This window comes from Canis aureus, chromosome 11 (genome assembly GCF_053574225.1).
Source record: "Canis aureus isolate CA01 chromosome 11, VMU_Caureus_v.1.0, whole genome shotgun sequence".
Lineage (NCBI taxonomy): Eukaryota > Metazoa > Chordata > Mammalia > Carnivora > Canidae > Canis > Canis aureus.
In genome coordinates, this window is record NC_135621.1 from 15,472,898 (window position 1) to 15,489,204 (window position 16,307).

At 42.0% G+C, this 16,307-nt stretch overlaps 1 long non-coding RNA gene across 2 annotated transcripts in view; it reads right to left on the reverse strand.

Annotated features, from left to right (window-relative positions):
- The window catches only part of LOC144323428 (uncharacterized), a 50,060-nt gene that overhangs the window by 17,644 nt on the left and 16,109 nt on the right, over positions 1-16,307 (reverse strand). The window contains exon 3 of one of the 2 annotated variants that reach the window (XR_013388864.1): positions 2,355-2,652. This is a non-coding gene — a long non-coding RNA (uncharacterized LOC144323428). Of the gene's footprint in view, positions 1-408; positions 2,653-16,307 lie in introns of those variants that run through there. The other variant, XR_013388863.1, reaches the window with a different exon arrangement.

Below are 16,307 nucleotides of genomic sequence, written 5' to 3' on the forward strand. Positions count from 1 at the left end.
TAAATAAAATCTTTTAAAAAAAGGGGGGGGGAGTTGATGTGTTATTTCTATCATTTCTACCATCAAACGTAGTACTTTTATCAATCCAGAAAATACTCAAAATAATCTCTGGAAATTACCCCTCTTCCCCATCTGCCCTTCCCTGTCATTGTTTTAAATGGTAGCCCTTTTCTTTATAAACTTCCTTATTAGCAATCAATTAAAAGGATAAGATGGGAGTTAAGCATAATACAATGAAAAGTAACGGTGAACATTCAAAGCAATACTTCTTATCTTCACTTTTGGATTGTTGCAAAACTTAATATTAGTATCACACATCTCTGTACCTGTGTAGTATATTTTGAGTGTGATTTTTTTTTATTTAGCTGTTTGCATTTGGAAACATACATGGCAAACACAACACCTCTGACAAAATTCTCAACATGTTGTCATAGAATTCTAAAACAAAGAACCTTAAGGAATATTCTCAGCCAAATGGTCAGACTTGAAGCTAAGAAATATGTATATCATCTCGTATGAGTGAGAGCAGTGTTTTCTAACACGTACACCTCCCTCTCCCTCTCTCTCTGCTTGCGTGCTCTCTCTCTCAAATAATTAACTCTTTAGGGACGCCTGGGTGGCTCAGCGGTTGAGCGTCTGCCTTCAGCCCAGGGTGGGATCCAGTCCCACATCGGGTTCCCAGCAGGGAGCCTGCTTCTCCCTCTGCCTGTGTCTGCCTGTCTCTCTGGGTCTGTCATGAATAAATAAATAAAATCTTAAAAATAAATAAATCTTTAAAAAAATTAAAAAAAAAAACTAAATGGTGATACCATATAAGATTACTAGAGAATAAACTCATTGGAACTGGATGTGGTACATTTCTGTTGTGATTGTGTAATGTTGCACCTAATAACTCAATTGTAGTTTTAATAAAATTTGATCCCAAAGTTGATATTTGTAATGGACTAATATATTATTGAACAACATTAATTCCTCGGGATGCCCGGGTAGCTCAGCGGTTGAGCATCTGCCTTAGGCCCAGGGTGTGACCCCCAGGGTCCCGGGATCGAGTCCCCCATTGGGCTCCCTGCATGGAGCCTGCTTCTCCCTCTGCCTGTGTCTCTGCCTCTCTCTCTCTCTCTGTCTCTCATGAAGAAATAAATAAAATCTTTTAAAAAATAAATCCTGAATTTTTTTCCGTACAGTGGGGCACTAAATTGTGTCCAGACACTAACCATTCTCAAGTGTGTTTCCTCTGTGATTAACAAAGCAAGTGTCTCTTGCAGTTACACAGCCTGTACCCAGGCACATATAGAAATATATTTTGAAATAACCTTTTTATTTTGCTTAATTTTAAAGTAATGTATGGTGGACAGAAGGTTAAGGCTGGGGTTAGCTTGTGGGACGCCTTTGTGGGCTCTTAGGAAGTTGCCCGCTGAGCCCCCCTTTCACAGTGCTTACGCCAGCAGATGCACCCCCGGTTCCCTTCCCGCCTCACTATCTGTGGATGCGTACCACCCCAAACTTAGTGGGGTAAAGCACAGACCATTTAGCTGTGTATGGTTCTGTGGTTGGCGATCGGGTTGGGATCAGCTGGGAAATCCTATTCCATGTGTCAGCTGGGCCCACTCAGGGTTGCGGTGGGGGACTAGGCAGGAAGGCCTCGGTTCTAGGATGGGCGGGCGCCTGATGCTTACTCTTGGCTGGAAGGGTACGTGACCCCCGTACGTGACCTCCCTGGCCTCCTCCAGCCTGCGTGTCTTTATGCCATGACACAAGTGGTGCAAGAAAGCAAAATGGCAGCTGCAAGTTCTCTTAAGGCCTCTGCCTCCAAAGTCTCATGATGTCATAAGGCCAGTACAGTTCAAGGGGCGGGGAAATGGACTCCACCTCTTCGTGAAGGACAGAGAGAAAGGTGATAGGGAGGCGGGATGCCTCGGGGGCTCCCAGCCGTCCAGCCTCTTTCTGCAGGGACATTCTCATTTCTCAGGTCGCCCTCCTGGATAGGACCAAGCCAACCTCACGCTAAGGTTTCACCGGGTGACCTACATAAGCTCCCTGGGGAAAATCTCTTGCCTTCGCCACCCCTGGAAGCCTGGAAGCGCTGGCCGATTTCAGTGTAGCGGCCTACCTCTGGCTAAAGCATCAAAGAGTGAGTCAGGCGTTTGCTTGCTTTTTGGAATTGCTGGCAGGGCATTCTTAGCTTTCTCAGGCATGAGTCAGGCATCTGTCACCGCCCTGTGGCCAAAGGAACCCCCTGGGTACGCCAGGTGTCCCCTCCCCACGGGATTCACAGCTCAGCCACCACCTACTTTAAAGGAACTCGGCACCACCCTCCTTGCTGAAGCTTTCTCTTCCGACCTCCCTTTACTAACCGTGGTCCCGGGAGCCCAGGAGATGTGCAGAATGTCGTGGAAGGCTGCGTGTGGTATCTCACTTCAGTCTCCTGAGGTCTATCAGCCCAGCGTGTGCAGCAAAACAGCAGTTGGAGTCGTTGCCAAGCTAACACAATGACCTCTCAGCCCCCAGCAGCTCAGCTGACTGAGGAAGGCCTGGCGGGGAACAGTTAGGGGGACTTGAAGAGATGAAGAGAGGAGTACAAGCTTGACAAGTCAACACGCTCCCTTCCAGAAGGGAGCACATCCAAAGATTTGAGTTTTGAAGGGGTATGACCTTCTGATGGGAAAAAAAATGTTCACTGTGACTAGTGAGTAGGTGGAGGACAGTTGTAGGATGCGAAGCCAAAGAGGTAGGTGGGGGTCCCCTGGTGAAGAACTTTAATACTGGCTGTGGGATCTTGGCACTGAAAACAATACCTGGGCAGCCCCGTATTGAGGTTCAGCAGTTCAGTGCTGCCTTCAGCCCAGGGCCTGATCCTGGAGACCCGGGATCGAGTCCCGCGTCGGGCTCCCTGCATGGAGCCTGCTTCTCCCTCTGCCTGTGTCTCTGCCTCTCTCTCTCTCTCTCTCTGTGTCTCTCATGAATAAGTAAAATCTTTAAAAATAAATAAAAAATAAATGCTTAAAAAAAAGAATTAGATCCCTAAATGGTAGGAGTATGATAAAATGGTATGTATCCACTCAATAAATCCCTTCTTTCCCTTAATTTCCACCCCCACCCACAGCCAAATACCCTTAGCGCCTTCGAGGGAAGAAATAGGAGACCCCACAAGCAGGAGGTGCTTGTAAACGTCCAGATCACCACAGTCCCTGCTCCACTTTTCCCAGGGGCAAGAACGGAAAAACCGACTGCCTTGAGAGCACACGTGGTCTAAACCATCTTAGGGTCGTGCCCGCCGGCCTACTTTCCCAAGAGCTGGATGGGCTTCACCAATTTTTTTTTTAAGATTTTATTTATTTATTCATGAGACACACACACACACACACACACACACAGACAGAAGAGGAAGAGACACAGGCAGAGGGAGAAGCAGACTCCATGTAGGGAGCCCGACGTGGGACTCGATCCCAGGACCCTGGGGTCAGGCCCTGGGCTGAAGGAGGCACTAAACCTCTGAGCCACCCGGGTTGCCCCAGCTTCACCAATTTTTACATAATTAATAAAAACAGGTTAACATGTGCTCCTGGAAGCTCCTCTTACTACCCACCTCCTACCGCCAGATTTTTGTGTCCCTAATCGTAATCAGGGTCACTAACCTGCCCCGGCACAAATGGTCTCATAATCAGCATCGTAGAGCAGAAGAAAAGCTAGACTCTCACACAAAGGAATTAGAAACTTTTTACACAAAGCAGCTTGGTTTTAGTTTTCTGACTTACTTGAGAACATTCAAGCACATGCAAAGTAAAGAAGACCGTGGGTCCCAATGGAGCCACCACCCGGCCTCAACAACAGCGGGGCGCCTCGCGGCCACTCTGGGTGTATCCATATCACCCCTCACTCCCAGGCCTCACGGCATCTGTCAGGGTACTGTGCCTGAGCTAAACATTTCCACACTGACATACACACGGGGATTTATTTTTATTTATTTAAAAGATTTTATTTATTTACTCAGGAGAGACACACACACAGAGAGGCAGAGACACAGGCAGAGGGAGGAGAAGCGGGCTCCACGCAAGGAGCCCACGCAGGACTCGATCCCAGGACCCCGGGGTCACCCCCTGAGCCGAAGGCAGATGCTCAACCACTGAGCCACCTAGGCGTCCCACACAAATATTTTTAATTGTACAAATGACAAATGACACGCCCATGTGAAGGGCACCCCTGTCAAGATACAGAATATTTCCATCACCCTAGAGCTTCCCTTGTGTCATTTCCTTTCATCCCCTCCACTTCCCAGAGGTACTAATCACAGACTAGATGAGTTTGGGCTGTTATAGAACACCCTATAAATAGAATACAATATGTGCTCTTGTCCATTGGGCTTTTTTAAAAAAAATTATAATATCTGAGCTTCATCTAAATGGTTGCACATATAAATCATTTCTTCTCTTTTTTTTTTTAAGATTTATTTATTTATTCATTCAGAGAGAGCGAGAGAGAGGCAGAGACACAGGCAGAGAGAGAAGCAGGCCCCATGCAGGAAGCCCGATGCGGGACTTGATCCCGGGTCTCAGGATCACACCCCAGCCTGCAGGCAGCACTAAACCGCTGTGCCACCCGGGGCTGCCCAAATCATTTCTTCTCATTGCTAAAAAGTATTCTGTTGTATAGTGTCATAAACAACCTCCAAGATGGCTCTTGATTCAATCCCCTTCCATATGGAATAGAGCTCGTCTGTGCTACCAATAGGATTTTTTTTTTAATAATTATTTATTTATTTATGATAGACAGAGAGAGAGAGAGAGAGAGAGGGAGAGAGGCAGAGACACAGGCAGAGGGAGAAGCAGGCCCCATGCCAGGAGCTCGACGTGGGACTCGATCCCGGGACTCCAGGATCGCGCCCTGGGCCAAAGGCAGGCGCTAAACCGCTGCGCCACCCAGGGATCCCCTAGGATTTTGAGGGGCGCCTGGGTCGCACATCGGCTTAAGCATCTGCCTTTCTGCTCAGGTCCTGGGATCGAGTCCTGCTGAGCGGGGAATCTGCTTCTTCCTCTCCCTCTGCCACCCCACCACCCCCCAACCCTGCTCATGCTCATGCTCTATCTCAAATAAATAAAAATCTTAAAATGATTTTTAAGAAATCACCGTGTGTGACTCCCGAAGCTAGGTCATAAAAGATATTACAGTTTCTACCTTGCTTTATTTTGGATCATTCATTCTGGGCAAAGCCAGCCTCCGGGTCATGAAAACACTTATTAAGCCAACAGGGGAGAAGCCCATGTGGGGACAAACTGAGGCCTCCTGTTAACAACCAGCACCATGCGATACAAATCCTCTTGCCAAGTCTTCTACCCGGCACATCCTTGCCTGTGACTTCACGAGCGATTCTAAGTCTGGACCAAGCTCCTGAATTCCTGATCTGTAGACTCCGTGCTCAGATGTCCGTCCATCTGTAGTTTTCCTTCCTTGACAATGTCTTTGTCCGATTTGGTATTAAGGTCATGTCGGCCTTCAAGTGTAAGTTAGGAAGTGTTACCTTTGCTTCTATTTTTTATAACATTGTAGAGAACCGGTTTCTTCTGTTCCTTAAATGGTTGGTAAAATTCACCAGTGAAACCATCTGTGCCTGGTGCTTTCTGTCTTGGAAAGTTATTACTAATTCAGTTTCTTTAATAGGTAGCCCTACTCAGATATTTCTTTTTGTGTGAGTTTTACTATCCTGTGTCTTTCAAGGAATTGATTTTCATGTTATCAAATTTGTGGGAATGGTTGTTTGTAATATTCCCCTATCATCCTTTTAGTGTCCATTAGATTGGTAGTGATGAGGGATCCCTGGGTGGTGCAGCGGTTTGGTGCTTGCCTTTGGCCCAGGGCGTGATCCTGGAGACCTGGGATCAAGTCCCACGTCGGGCTCCTGGTGCATGGAGCCTGCTTCTCCCTCTGCCTGTGTCTCTGCCTCTCTCTCTCTGTGTGACTATCATAAATAAATTAAAAAAAAAAAAATTAAAAAAAAAAAAAAAGGTTGGTAGTGATGATATCTCTTTCCTTTCTGATATTAGTAATTTGTATTTTCTCTTTACTCTATTTAATTTCTGTCCTTTCTTCTTGGTTAGCCGGACTAAAGGTTTTTCAATTTTATTGATCTTTCAAAGAACCAACTTGTTTTGTTAATTTTCTCTTTTTTCTGTTTTCAGTTTCATTGATTTCTGTTCTAATTTTTATTATTTCCTTTCTTCTGCTTTAATTTGCTTTGGATTTGGGATGCCCGGGTGGCTCAGCAGTTGAGCATCTGCCTTTGGCCCAGGGCGTGATCCTGGGGTCCTGGGTTTCAGTCCCATGTCGGGCTCCCTGCATGGAGCCTGCTTCTCCCTCTGCCTGTGTCTCTGCCTCTCTCTTTCTCTCTCTGTCTCTCTCTGTGTGTGTCTCATGAATAAATAATTACTTATCTTAAAAAACAATAATTTGCTTTGGATTTAATTTGTCCTTCTTTTTCTAGCTCTCCTAAATTGAGAGCTCAGACTACTTTTTTTTTTTCCCTAAAATGCATTTCAATGCTATAAATTTTCCTCTAACCACTACTTTCACTGCAACCCACAACTCTGGCTGAGTTGTACTTTAATTTTTACGTATGATAAAACATTTTTTTAAAATATTTTATTGGGGCAGCCCAGGTGGCTCAGCGGTTTAGCGCCTGCCTTCAGCCCGGGGCGTGATCCTGGAGACCCGGGATCGAGTCCCACATCAGGCTCCCTGCATGGAGCCTGCTTCTCCCTCTGCCTGTGTCTCTGTCTCTCATGAATGAATGAATGAATGAATGAATGAATAAATAAATAAATAAATAAATAAATAAATAAATAAATAAATATTTTTATTATGAAGTAAGTTCTACACCCACTATGGGGCTTGAAATCATGACCCTGAGATCAAGATTTGGAGGCTCTACCAAATGAGTCAGCCAGACGCCCCCAAAATATTTTTAAATTCTTTTTGAGACTTACTCTTTGACTCATGTACAATTTAGAAGTATATTGTTTAATCTCTAAATATGTTGGGATTTTCCAGCAATCTTTGTTATTTCTAGTTTAATTACCTTGTGGTCTAAGGGCAAACTTTGTATGATGTCTATTTTTTTAAATTTGTTATGGTGTGTTTTATGACCCAGAATGTGGTCTATCTTGGCAAATGCTTCGTGTAAACTTGAGAAGAATGTGTATTTAGCTGTTGTTGGATGAAGTGTGCTAAAAATGTTGATTATACTCAGTTGATTGATGGTGCTCTTTGATTCTACTCTATCCTTACTGATTTTTTTGCTTGTTGCATCTGTCAAGTACTGATAGGTATTAAAGTCTCAAACTCTAAGAGCAGATGTATCTCTTTCTCCTTGCAGCTCTCTCAGTTTTTGCCTCACATATCTTGAAGCTCACTAATTCTTCCTTCAGCAAGGTCCAGTCTACTAATGAGCCCATCAAAAGCATTCTTCATTTCTATTGCTATGCTTTTTATTTCTCGCATTTTGTTTTGATTCTTTCTTAGGATATCCAGCTCTTTGCTTACATTACTCATCAGTTTTTCCATATTGTCCACTCTTTTCTTTAGAGCCCTTAGTATATTTACTAGTTATTTTAACTTCCTTGTCTCATAATTCCAAAATCTTTGCCATGTCTGAATCTGGTTCTAATGCTTGCTTTTTCTCTTAAGACTGGTCTTTGTCTGTTAGCAAGCCTTGTAATTTTTTGTTGAAAGCTGGACATGATATACCAGGTATAAACCTTTACTGTGAGGTTTTATGTTTACTGCTAGGAGTTGGGCTATATTTAATGTTTGCTTTGCTTTGGTGTCAGAGGCTAAAATTTCACCTAGGGTCCTTGTTTTTGTCTCCCTTATTGTCTTTCATTATTCCTAGAAGAGGAATTTAAGAATAGAGTTTGAGGATTTCAGTTCTTTTAGCTTTAATCTCCTATTTTTATGCAGGAGCCCTACTGATGAGGTGGCAAAGTGTGGGAGGAGAAGTGTTCTATAATCCCATAATAACGTCTCAGTCTTTTAGTGAGCTTGAGCTGGGTATTTCCTTTCCCCCCAAGTCAAAGGCTAGAGGAGGCTAGAGTTGGGTATTTCCCTTCCCCCAGGTAGGTTAGGCTTTGGTAAAACCCCAGTTAGTTAGGCTCTGGTAATAGGTTTCCTTGAGGGAGAACTCTGTTAAGGAGAACTGAGAGCTCTTTAGCACTTTAAAAATGATTATTTCCCCCTCCCCCTGGAGGAATTTCCCTTTGATCCTTAAAGTGAAAACTTGGTTTAGCTCTTAGAGGTAAAATTCAGGAAGTGTAAGGGCCTTCCTAATCCTGGGCCCCTTAGGAGTTCTTAACTCTCAAACTAGTCTGCAATGAATTTTCCAACAATTTGTTAGTTACGGTTTAAAGTTTTCTTACTAATACTGGCTCCAGTTGCTGGCTTTTGCTCCTGGGCTTCTGCTCCCTGTTACCTGTGATTCTCCATCGGTCTCAGTTTTCAGGGCAGCAGTTTGCCCTGTGACCTCAGTTCTCTACTATGTCTAAGAACAGTTGCTGATTTCAATTTTTTCAGCTTTTTTCTTGTTGTGAGTTTGGAAGTGACAACTTCCAAGCTCTTTACCTGTCAGATAAGAATCAGAAGTCACCAATGTGGATTCAGTGTTAACCATTTATGAAGTGTGTGATAATGAGCCTCATTTTCCCATTATGAATAATAATACCTACTTTGCAAAGTTGAAGAGATTTGGAATTTGTAGGAAAACTACTTAGCATGGTATAGGAATTTAATGAGTGGTTGCTTTATTATTCATTGATGGCAAACTTTTCTGAGGAACTAGGCATATTCCAAATAGTGATCTATTCTGCATGAAGGATTAGCAACCTTTCACTATGATCAAACTAAGTCTTTATTTACTTACTTCTGCTTTCACTGGAAAATTGAAACTCAGTTCAGGTTCAGTTTTCAGTATCTTCTAACATTCATTTTATATTATCATTCAGAAAAGTCATTTTTCTGAATGACGAGTATATTAAAGCTTCGTTCATTTCATACATATAAATTACTTTCTTGATCCTCTTGTTTTATATCTGCAGCAGCAAATCACCTGTACCTGAAAGTTCACCAGACTTAGAAATGGAAAAAATGAGATTGAGTCCTAATCCATCACTAATTCGCTGAATGATTTGGGGCAAGTCATTTACACACTTGAGTATCAGTTTCTTCAAACCACAAACTATGTGAAATAGATAATCAAAAACCCCTTTCAGAACTAAATTTCAATCTCTCTCTCTCTCTCTCTCTCTCTCTTTTAAAATGTAATCTCTGGCCCAACGTGGCCTCAAATTTATGACCCCAAGATCAAGAGTCACACACTCTTCCAACTGAGTCACCCAGGCACCCATCAATTTCAATCTTCTAATCACTGATCAACATTAACTACTAACACTTTTCATTTATTGATTTATTAAAAATTTATTTATGAGCTCTTGGGTAGGGATCCCTGGGTGGCGCAGCGGTTTGGCGCCTGCCTTTGGCCCAGGGCGCGATCCTGGAGACCCGGGATCGAATCCCACGTCGGGCTCCCGGTGCATGGAGCCTGCTTCTCCCTCTGCCTGTGTCTCTGCCTCTCTCTCTCTCTCTGTGTGTGACTATCATAAATAAATAAAAATTAAAAAAAAAAAAAAAAAGAGCTCTTGGGTATATTACACAGTATTAGCCACAAGGCATTAAGATGAAGTAGAAACCTAAAAAAAAAAAGTACAACAAAATAAACATAAAGCTTATAGTCAGGCTAGTTAGGAGTTAGGCATTATGCCAATAAATCACACAAGTAAATAATTATACATTGTGGTAGGTTCTATGAAGGAAACTACAGTGTTGGTGAATAGTGAGCCCTAGAGGGATTGATTTTTTTGGAAGATCAAGAAATATTTTTCCGAGCAAGTGATATTAAGCAATGGCCAGGTAAAGAAAGGGTAGGGAGTCAGAGCATTCCTGGAACAAGAAAGAAATAGAAGAAAAGCCGAGACAGGAAGAGTTTGACACCAGGGTAGCTGGCTAGGCTGGAGCCTAGTGAGCAGTGGGAAATGATGTGAGGAGGCTGGAGAAGGAGGCAGACAGGGACTGCATCCCCAAAGAGCTTTGCCTTGTCAGATTTTGGGTTTTCTCTTCGTGTAATGGAAAATAACTGCAAAATTCTTCCAAAGTTCTTTGAATCTGAGATTTAGCCGCACTCTGTAGACCTCTCTTTAAAATATGCATTCTGGGGACATCTGGGTGGCTCAGCGGTTTAGCACCTGCCTTTGGCCCAGGGCCTGATCCTGGAGACCCCAATTGAGTTCCCCATCGGGCTCCATGCATGGAGCCTGCTTCTCCCTCTGCCTGTGTCTCTGCCTCTCTCTCTGTCTCTCTCATGAATAAATAAATAAACTCTTTAAAAAAAAATGCATTCTGGGGACACCTGGGTGGCTCAGCGGTTGAGTGTCTGCCTGCAGCTCAGGTCATGATCCCAGGCCAGGATCTGGGATGAGTCCCACATCGGTCTCCCCGCAGGGAGCCTGCTTCTCCCTCTGCCTGTATCTCTGCCTCTCTCTGTCTCTCATGAATAAATAAAGTCTTAAAAAAAAAAGTATTAAAAAAGGTAAAATATGCATTCTGCAGAACAAAAGAACCTGTCTGAAAAAACTTCCTATCTATAATGACTAATATAAGAGTAGATCAACAAGCAAACCGTGAATTTTCTTTGGGATAGTGTCTAAGGCAGTGGTTCTCAGTGTTGGCTACAACGTGAAATCCCCTGGCAAGTTTTAAAAACTCCCACTGCTTTGTTCCCCTTTCTGAGAAATTTCATCTAATTAGTTTGGGGTACAGCAAGAGAATTTCTAAAAGCTTTTCAGTGATTCAAATGTGCTGCCCAAATTGAGAACAATGAGGAGGGAAAGCTAGAAAGCTCAAAGTTTTAAGTTTTTATTCCACCACATATGCATACATTTTCAGAAGGGATTTTTTAAAACAGCCAATATGCTTGCCAGGAATTTTTCTCAGTGTTTTACAAAAGTAGACTCTTGTAATCCTCACAATAACTCCACAAGAATACTCTTATTATTTTCCCCACTGGATAAATAAAGAAATTGAAACATAGAGTTTGAATAATTTGCCCAAGGCTGCATCACTAGTAAATAGCAGAGCTGGTATTTGAATTGAGGCAATCTGGCTCCAAAGTCTTCTTTCTTATCTGTTTTGTTATAAGGTCTATTTTTGGAAACAGAAGAGAGGTTGATAACCTGCTTGCTTTCTGCATTGCCAGTACAAGTTTGATAACTGCTTATTAGACTTCATGTCCTCCAAAAAACTAGACCTGATCCCTAGTAAGAAAAAAAGAAAGAAAAAGAAAAGCACCCTTGGGGTGCCTGGCTGGCTCAGTTGGTAGAGCTTGGGACACTTGATCTCAGTGCTATGAGTTCAAGCCCCACATTGGCTATAGAGAAGGGAGGGAGGAGGGGAAGGAGGGAGGGAGGGAGGGAGGGAGGGAGGAAGGAAGGAAGGAAGGAAGGAAGGAAGGAAGGAAGGAAGGAAGGAAGGAAAGAGAAGAGAAAGAAAAGAGAGAACAAGAGGAGGAGAGAGAGAAAGAAGGAAAAGAAGAGCACCCTATATAAGTAAAACCAGGAAAAAAGTCAAACAAAATAATCTCTCTGCCAAAGAGAACAACTCACACGGTTTTTTAAAACTACTTAATGAAATTCAAGTACAGTAAAATGACTAGATATATTTTTAAAAATCCTCAACTAGATATGTTGGTAGATACATTGAAAAAGCATATATTGACATCAATAAATGCCAAAATGTTATTTGATGAAATGAACAGCCATCTTAGCAAAAAACTCAAAGTATAACAGAAAATAGAAGGAAACTACCTAAATATAACAAAGACCATTTATTTAAAAACAGGTGCACCTGGCTGGCTAAGTTGGTAGAGCATATGACTCTTGATCTCAGGGTTGTGAGTTCAAGCCCCTCACTGGATGTGGAGATTACTTAAAAATGAAATTTAAAAAAACCCTCTAAAAATAGCACAGCTAGTATTCAAAATGGCAAGCTAGGGACGCCTGGGCAGCTCAGTGGTTGAGCGTCTGCCTTTGACTCAGGCTGTGACCCCGGGGTCCTGGGATCGAGTCCCACGTTGGGCCCCTGCATGGAGCCGCTTCTCCCTCTGCCTATGTCTCTGCCTCTCTGTATCTCTCATGAATAAATAAATAAAATCTTAAAAAAAAAAAGGCAAGCTAGGTAAAAAATTAAAATCAGAAACTAGGAATAGAATCACCCTATTTAAGATAAAAATTTTATTTTATTTTATTATTATTTTTTAAATTTTTATTTATTTATGACACAAGCAGAGGGAGAAGCAGGCTCCATGCACCGGGAGCCCGACGTGGGATTCGATCCCGCGTCTCCAGGATCGCACCCTGGGCCAAAGGCAGGCGCTAAACCGCTGCGCCACCCAGGGATCCCTAAGATACAAATTTTAAAAGAACAGTTTAAATATTCCTTTTCTGCTAATGACATTATATACCTAAGGTATTCAACAAAATACTGGTAGAATTAATAAGAGATTAGTAATGTGGCCATGGATCAAAGGAATATACTAGATTCATTAGGTTTCTCAGTTTCAATTTTCTGGCAACAGGCATCTAGAAATAAAAAAATGAAAAAATAGTCTATATTTTATTCATATAGTGGAAAAACTATAAGATACTTAGGTATAAATTGGTTAAACATGTAAAGAGAAATCTATAAAATTTTATTGATAAGCATAACATAAAAACATTAGACTGAAGAAATGGGAAGACACACTATATTCTCAGATGCAAAGTTAGCATAGAAATATTTCTCCCAAAAGTAATATATTATTATTATTATTATTTTTATTTATGATAGTCACAGAGAGAGAGAGAGAGAGAGGCAGAGACATAAGCAGGGGGAGAAGCAGGCTCCCTGCAGGGATCCTAATGTGGGACTTGATCCCTAAACTGGGATCACGTCTTAAGCCAAAGGCAGGTGCTCAACCGCTGAACCACCCAGGTGGCCCAATATATTAATTTTAAAAAATGTTTTAATCTATGCCCAACGTGAGTCTTGAACTCATGACCCCAAGATCAAGAGTCACATGCTGTACCGACTGAGCCAGCCAGGTTCCCCAGTAATATATTAATTAGTTGTAGCCCCAATTATATGTACTATAGAATTGGATAAAATACACCTAACATTTATATGGAAGGTTAAATTCTACAGAAGAGTCAAGAAAATTATGAGAGAAATTAAGTACAGTGAAGCGAGATTTGTCTTATTACATTTTGAGCACTTAATACAAATACTCTATCAAATCAATTTTTTTTAAAAAAGGTCTTTGTTCCTTTATTATAAAAAGACAAAAAGGTCGAAGTATTAGAATAGAGAAAAAAACTGTTTTACATATGTGAATATATGATACTAAATATATTTAATGTATCATATATCATAAATATATGACTCTCCAGATTAACTGGGAGGATAGATTTTGTGTTAAAAGACATGTAACATTAAATTTACCATCTTAACTATTTTTAAGTATACAGTTCAGTAGTGTGAAGTATGTTCACGTCGTTGGGTAATAGATCTCTGGAACCTCTCAGCTTGAGAAACTGAAACTATACACATTTCCCCTCCTCGAAGCCCTTAACAACCACCTTCCTACTTTGTCTCTGTAATTTTGGCTACTTTAGAAACTCTATATGAGTGGAATCATACAGTCTTTGTCCTTTTTTTCTTTTAATTATGATTTTTTAAAAAGATTTTTATTTATTCATGAGAGATACACGCAGAGAGAGAGGCAGAGACCCAGGCAGAGGGAGCAACAGGCTCCCTGCAGGGAGCCCAACGTGGGACTCGATCCCAGGACCCCTGGGCCGAAGGCGGGGCTAAACCACTGAGCCACCCAGGCTGCCCGTCTTTGTCCTGCAACTAGCCTATTTAGCATAATGTCTTCAGGTTTTGTCCAGTTGAAGCATGTGACAGGATATCCTTTCTTTTTTTTTTTTTTTAAAGATTTATTTATTTATTTATTTATGATAGTCATAGGGAGAGAGAGAGAGAGGCAGAGACACAGGCAGAGGGAGAAGCAGGCTCCATGCACCGGGAGCCCGACGTGGGATTCGATCCCGGGTCTCCAGGATTGTGCCCTGGGCCAAAGGCAGGCACTAAACCGCTGCGCCACCCAGGGATCCCGGATATCCTTTCTTTAAAGCTGCATAATATCCCGTTGTATGTATGTACTATATCTTTTTTCTTGTCAATGGATACTCAGGTTACTTCCATTTGTGCAAATACCTCTTTGAGATCTGGCCTTGAATTAGTTTGAATATGTACACAGAAGTGGAACTGCTGGATCATATTGTAATTTTTTTATTTTTTTGAGGAAACTGCATCCTGTTTTCCATAATGGTTGTGCCAGTTTGCATTCCCACCAACAGTACACAAAGATTATCCTTTTAAAGAGTATTGAAAAAAAAAAAAAGAGTATTGATTGTGTTAAATCTACCTGAGGATCAGCTTGATCCATTTCAGACTTATTATTAAGATTTATTATGGTAGTTTGGGTCCAGCAAAGACTTTATTCTATTACTTTTATCCCTACTACTACGGCCTGGCTCTTTTGGGGGCTGTACCCAAAGACTGTGTAGGATGAGGTCTCTACCATGACTGGTGGGAATACAAACTATTCCCTGTCCTGTGGGAACTCCAGGAATTGTCCTGCTTACTCCATTCCTTGGCTATTTCCAAGATTCCTTCCACTTATGTGTATATCAATACTTAGTCATATATTTGAGGGGGCCCCTCTATGTTCTCCAGACGTCTCTCTCTGTGTAGCGCCCTACTCTCCAGGTCTCTGTCTCAGAAGTTCTAGCAGCCTCAATATCCCTGAACTCTGATTTCTGCCTTTCCAACTTTTGGGAGTAATACTCCTTTTAAAAGTTGTACAGTGTTTCGTTAAAGAGTGTCGAACTTCACTCAGGCAGGTAGTTAAGTCACTTTTGGATCAAATTCATCTTTTCAAGGTTTGATTTGAAGTGTTTTAGGTGTGTGTGCATATGCAGTCTTTCTTGTAGAACCAGTTTAGCTCCACCACTAAGGTGGGACCTCTGAGATCTCTCCTTTACTCAATGAGATCTCTGCATCCTGTTTGATGGGTGCTAGAATGATCCCAAAACTAGTGTGAGCTCTAGGAATTCTCTGCATTGGGGCTCCTCTGCAAATGTCCCTTCCTTAGCAGTTGGTCTTTGCCTGGCCTCATGGAGTTCCACCCTTCACGCACAAGACTGATTTCAATCTTTCTCTCCTATCCCATCCCACCGATTTTAGCTGTCTTGGCATCCCCAAACTTCAATCTCTATCTTCTCACCTTACTGAGAGACCTTCCTGCATTGTAACCAAAAATTGTCCTCAGGCAAAAAGCCAGGGCAATCCCAGTTCTTACCTAGCTTGTTTCTCCTTCGCCCAAAGATCACAGTCCTGTGCTTCCTGTGTCCATTGGTTTCATTCCCCACCCCCTGCCCCTACTTTTTAGCAGTTCATAGTTAGAGAGGAGGAATGTCAGAGCAACAGAAATCTAGCCTTGACCTAATCATACAGATTCTCTGTAGCAGTCCCTGATATCCTTGAATTTAACAGATACAGCATCTGAAAATGGTTGATAAAAGTGTCTTTGTTCTTGGGCAGCCAGGGTGGCTCAGTGGTTTAGTGCCACCTTCGGCCCACGGCGTGATCCTGGGGTGCTGGGATCTAGTCCTGTATCGGGCTCCCTGCATGGAGCCTGCTTCTCCCTCTGCCTGTGTCTCTGCCTCTCTTTCTCTCTGTGTCTCTCTTTCTGTGTCTCTCATGAATAAATAAATTTTCTTTTTTTTTTTTTTAAAAGGTCTTTGTTCCTAAATGCAGAGAAAACACATAAGGGTGGAAGCAATAAGGATGTTATTAATACTGTCAAGTCCCTAGTTCACTAGAGGTTTTTTTTTTTTAATGAAAACCACACTAGGGGAGTATTATAGGACATAAAGAAGACAAATCTTGTTAATTTCTTGTTACCACAGAGCAGCCTAAGGGATTCCATCAGAAAAGAGAGGAATGGTTGAGTTTTAGCCAAGCTTCACCTCCTTTCTATTCAATCTTGATAAATAATGTGGCTCATAAAAGCTGTGCCTTTGAGAAGTTTTTATGTTTGCTTGCATAAAAATAACAACAAATAATATACTCATTATCAGTAAATGATTTTTAGTGACTCATTAATTTAA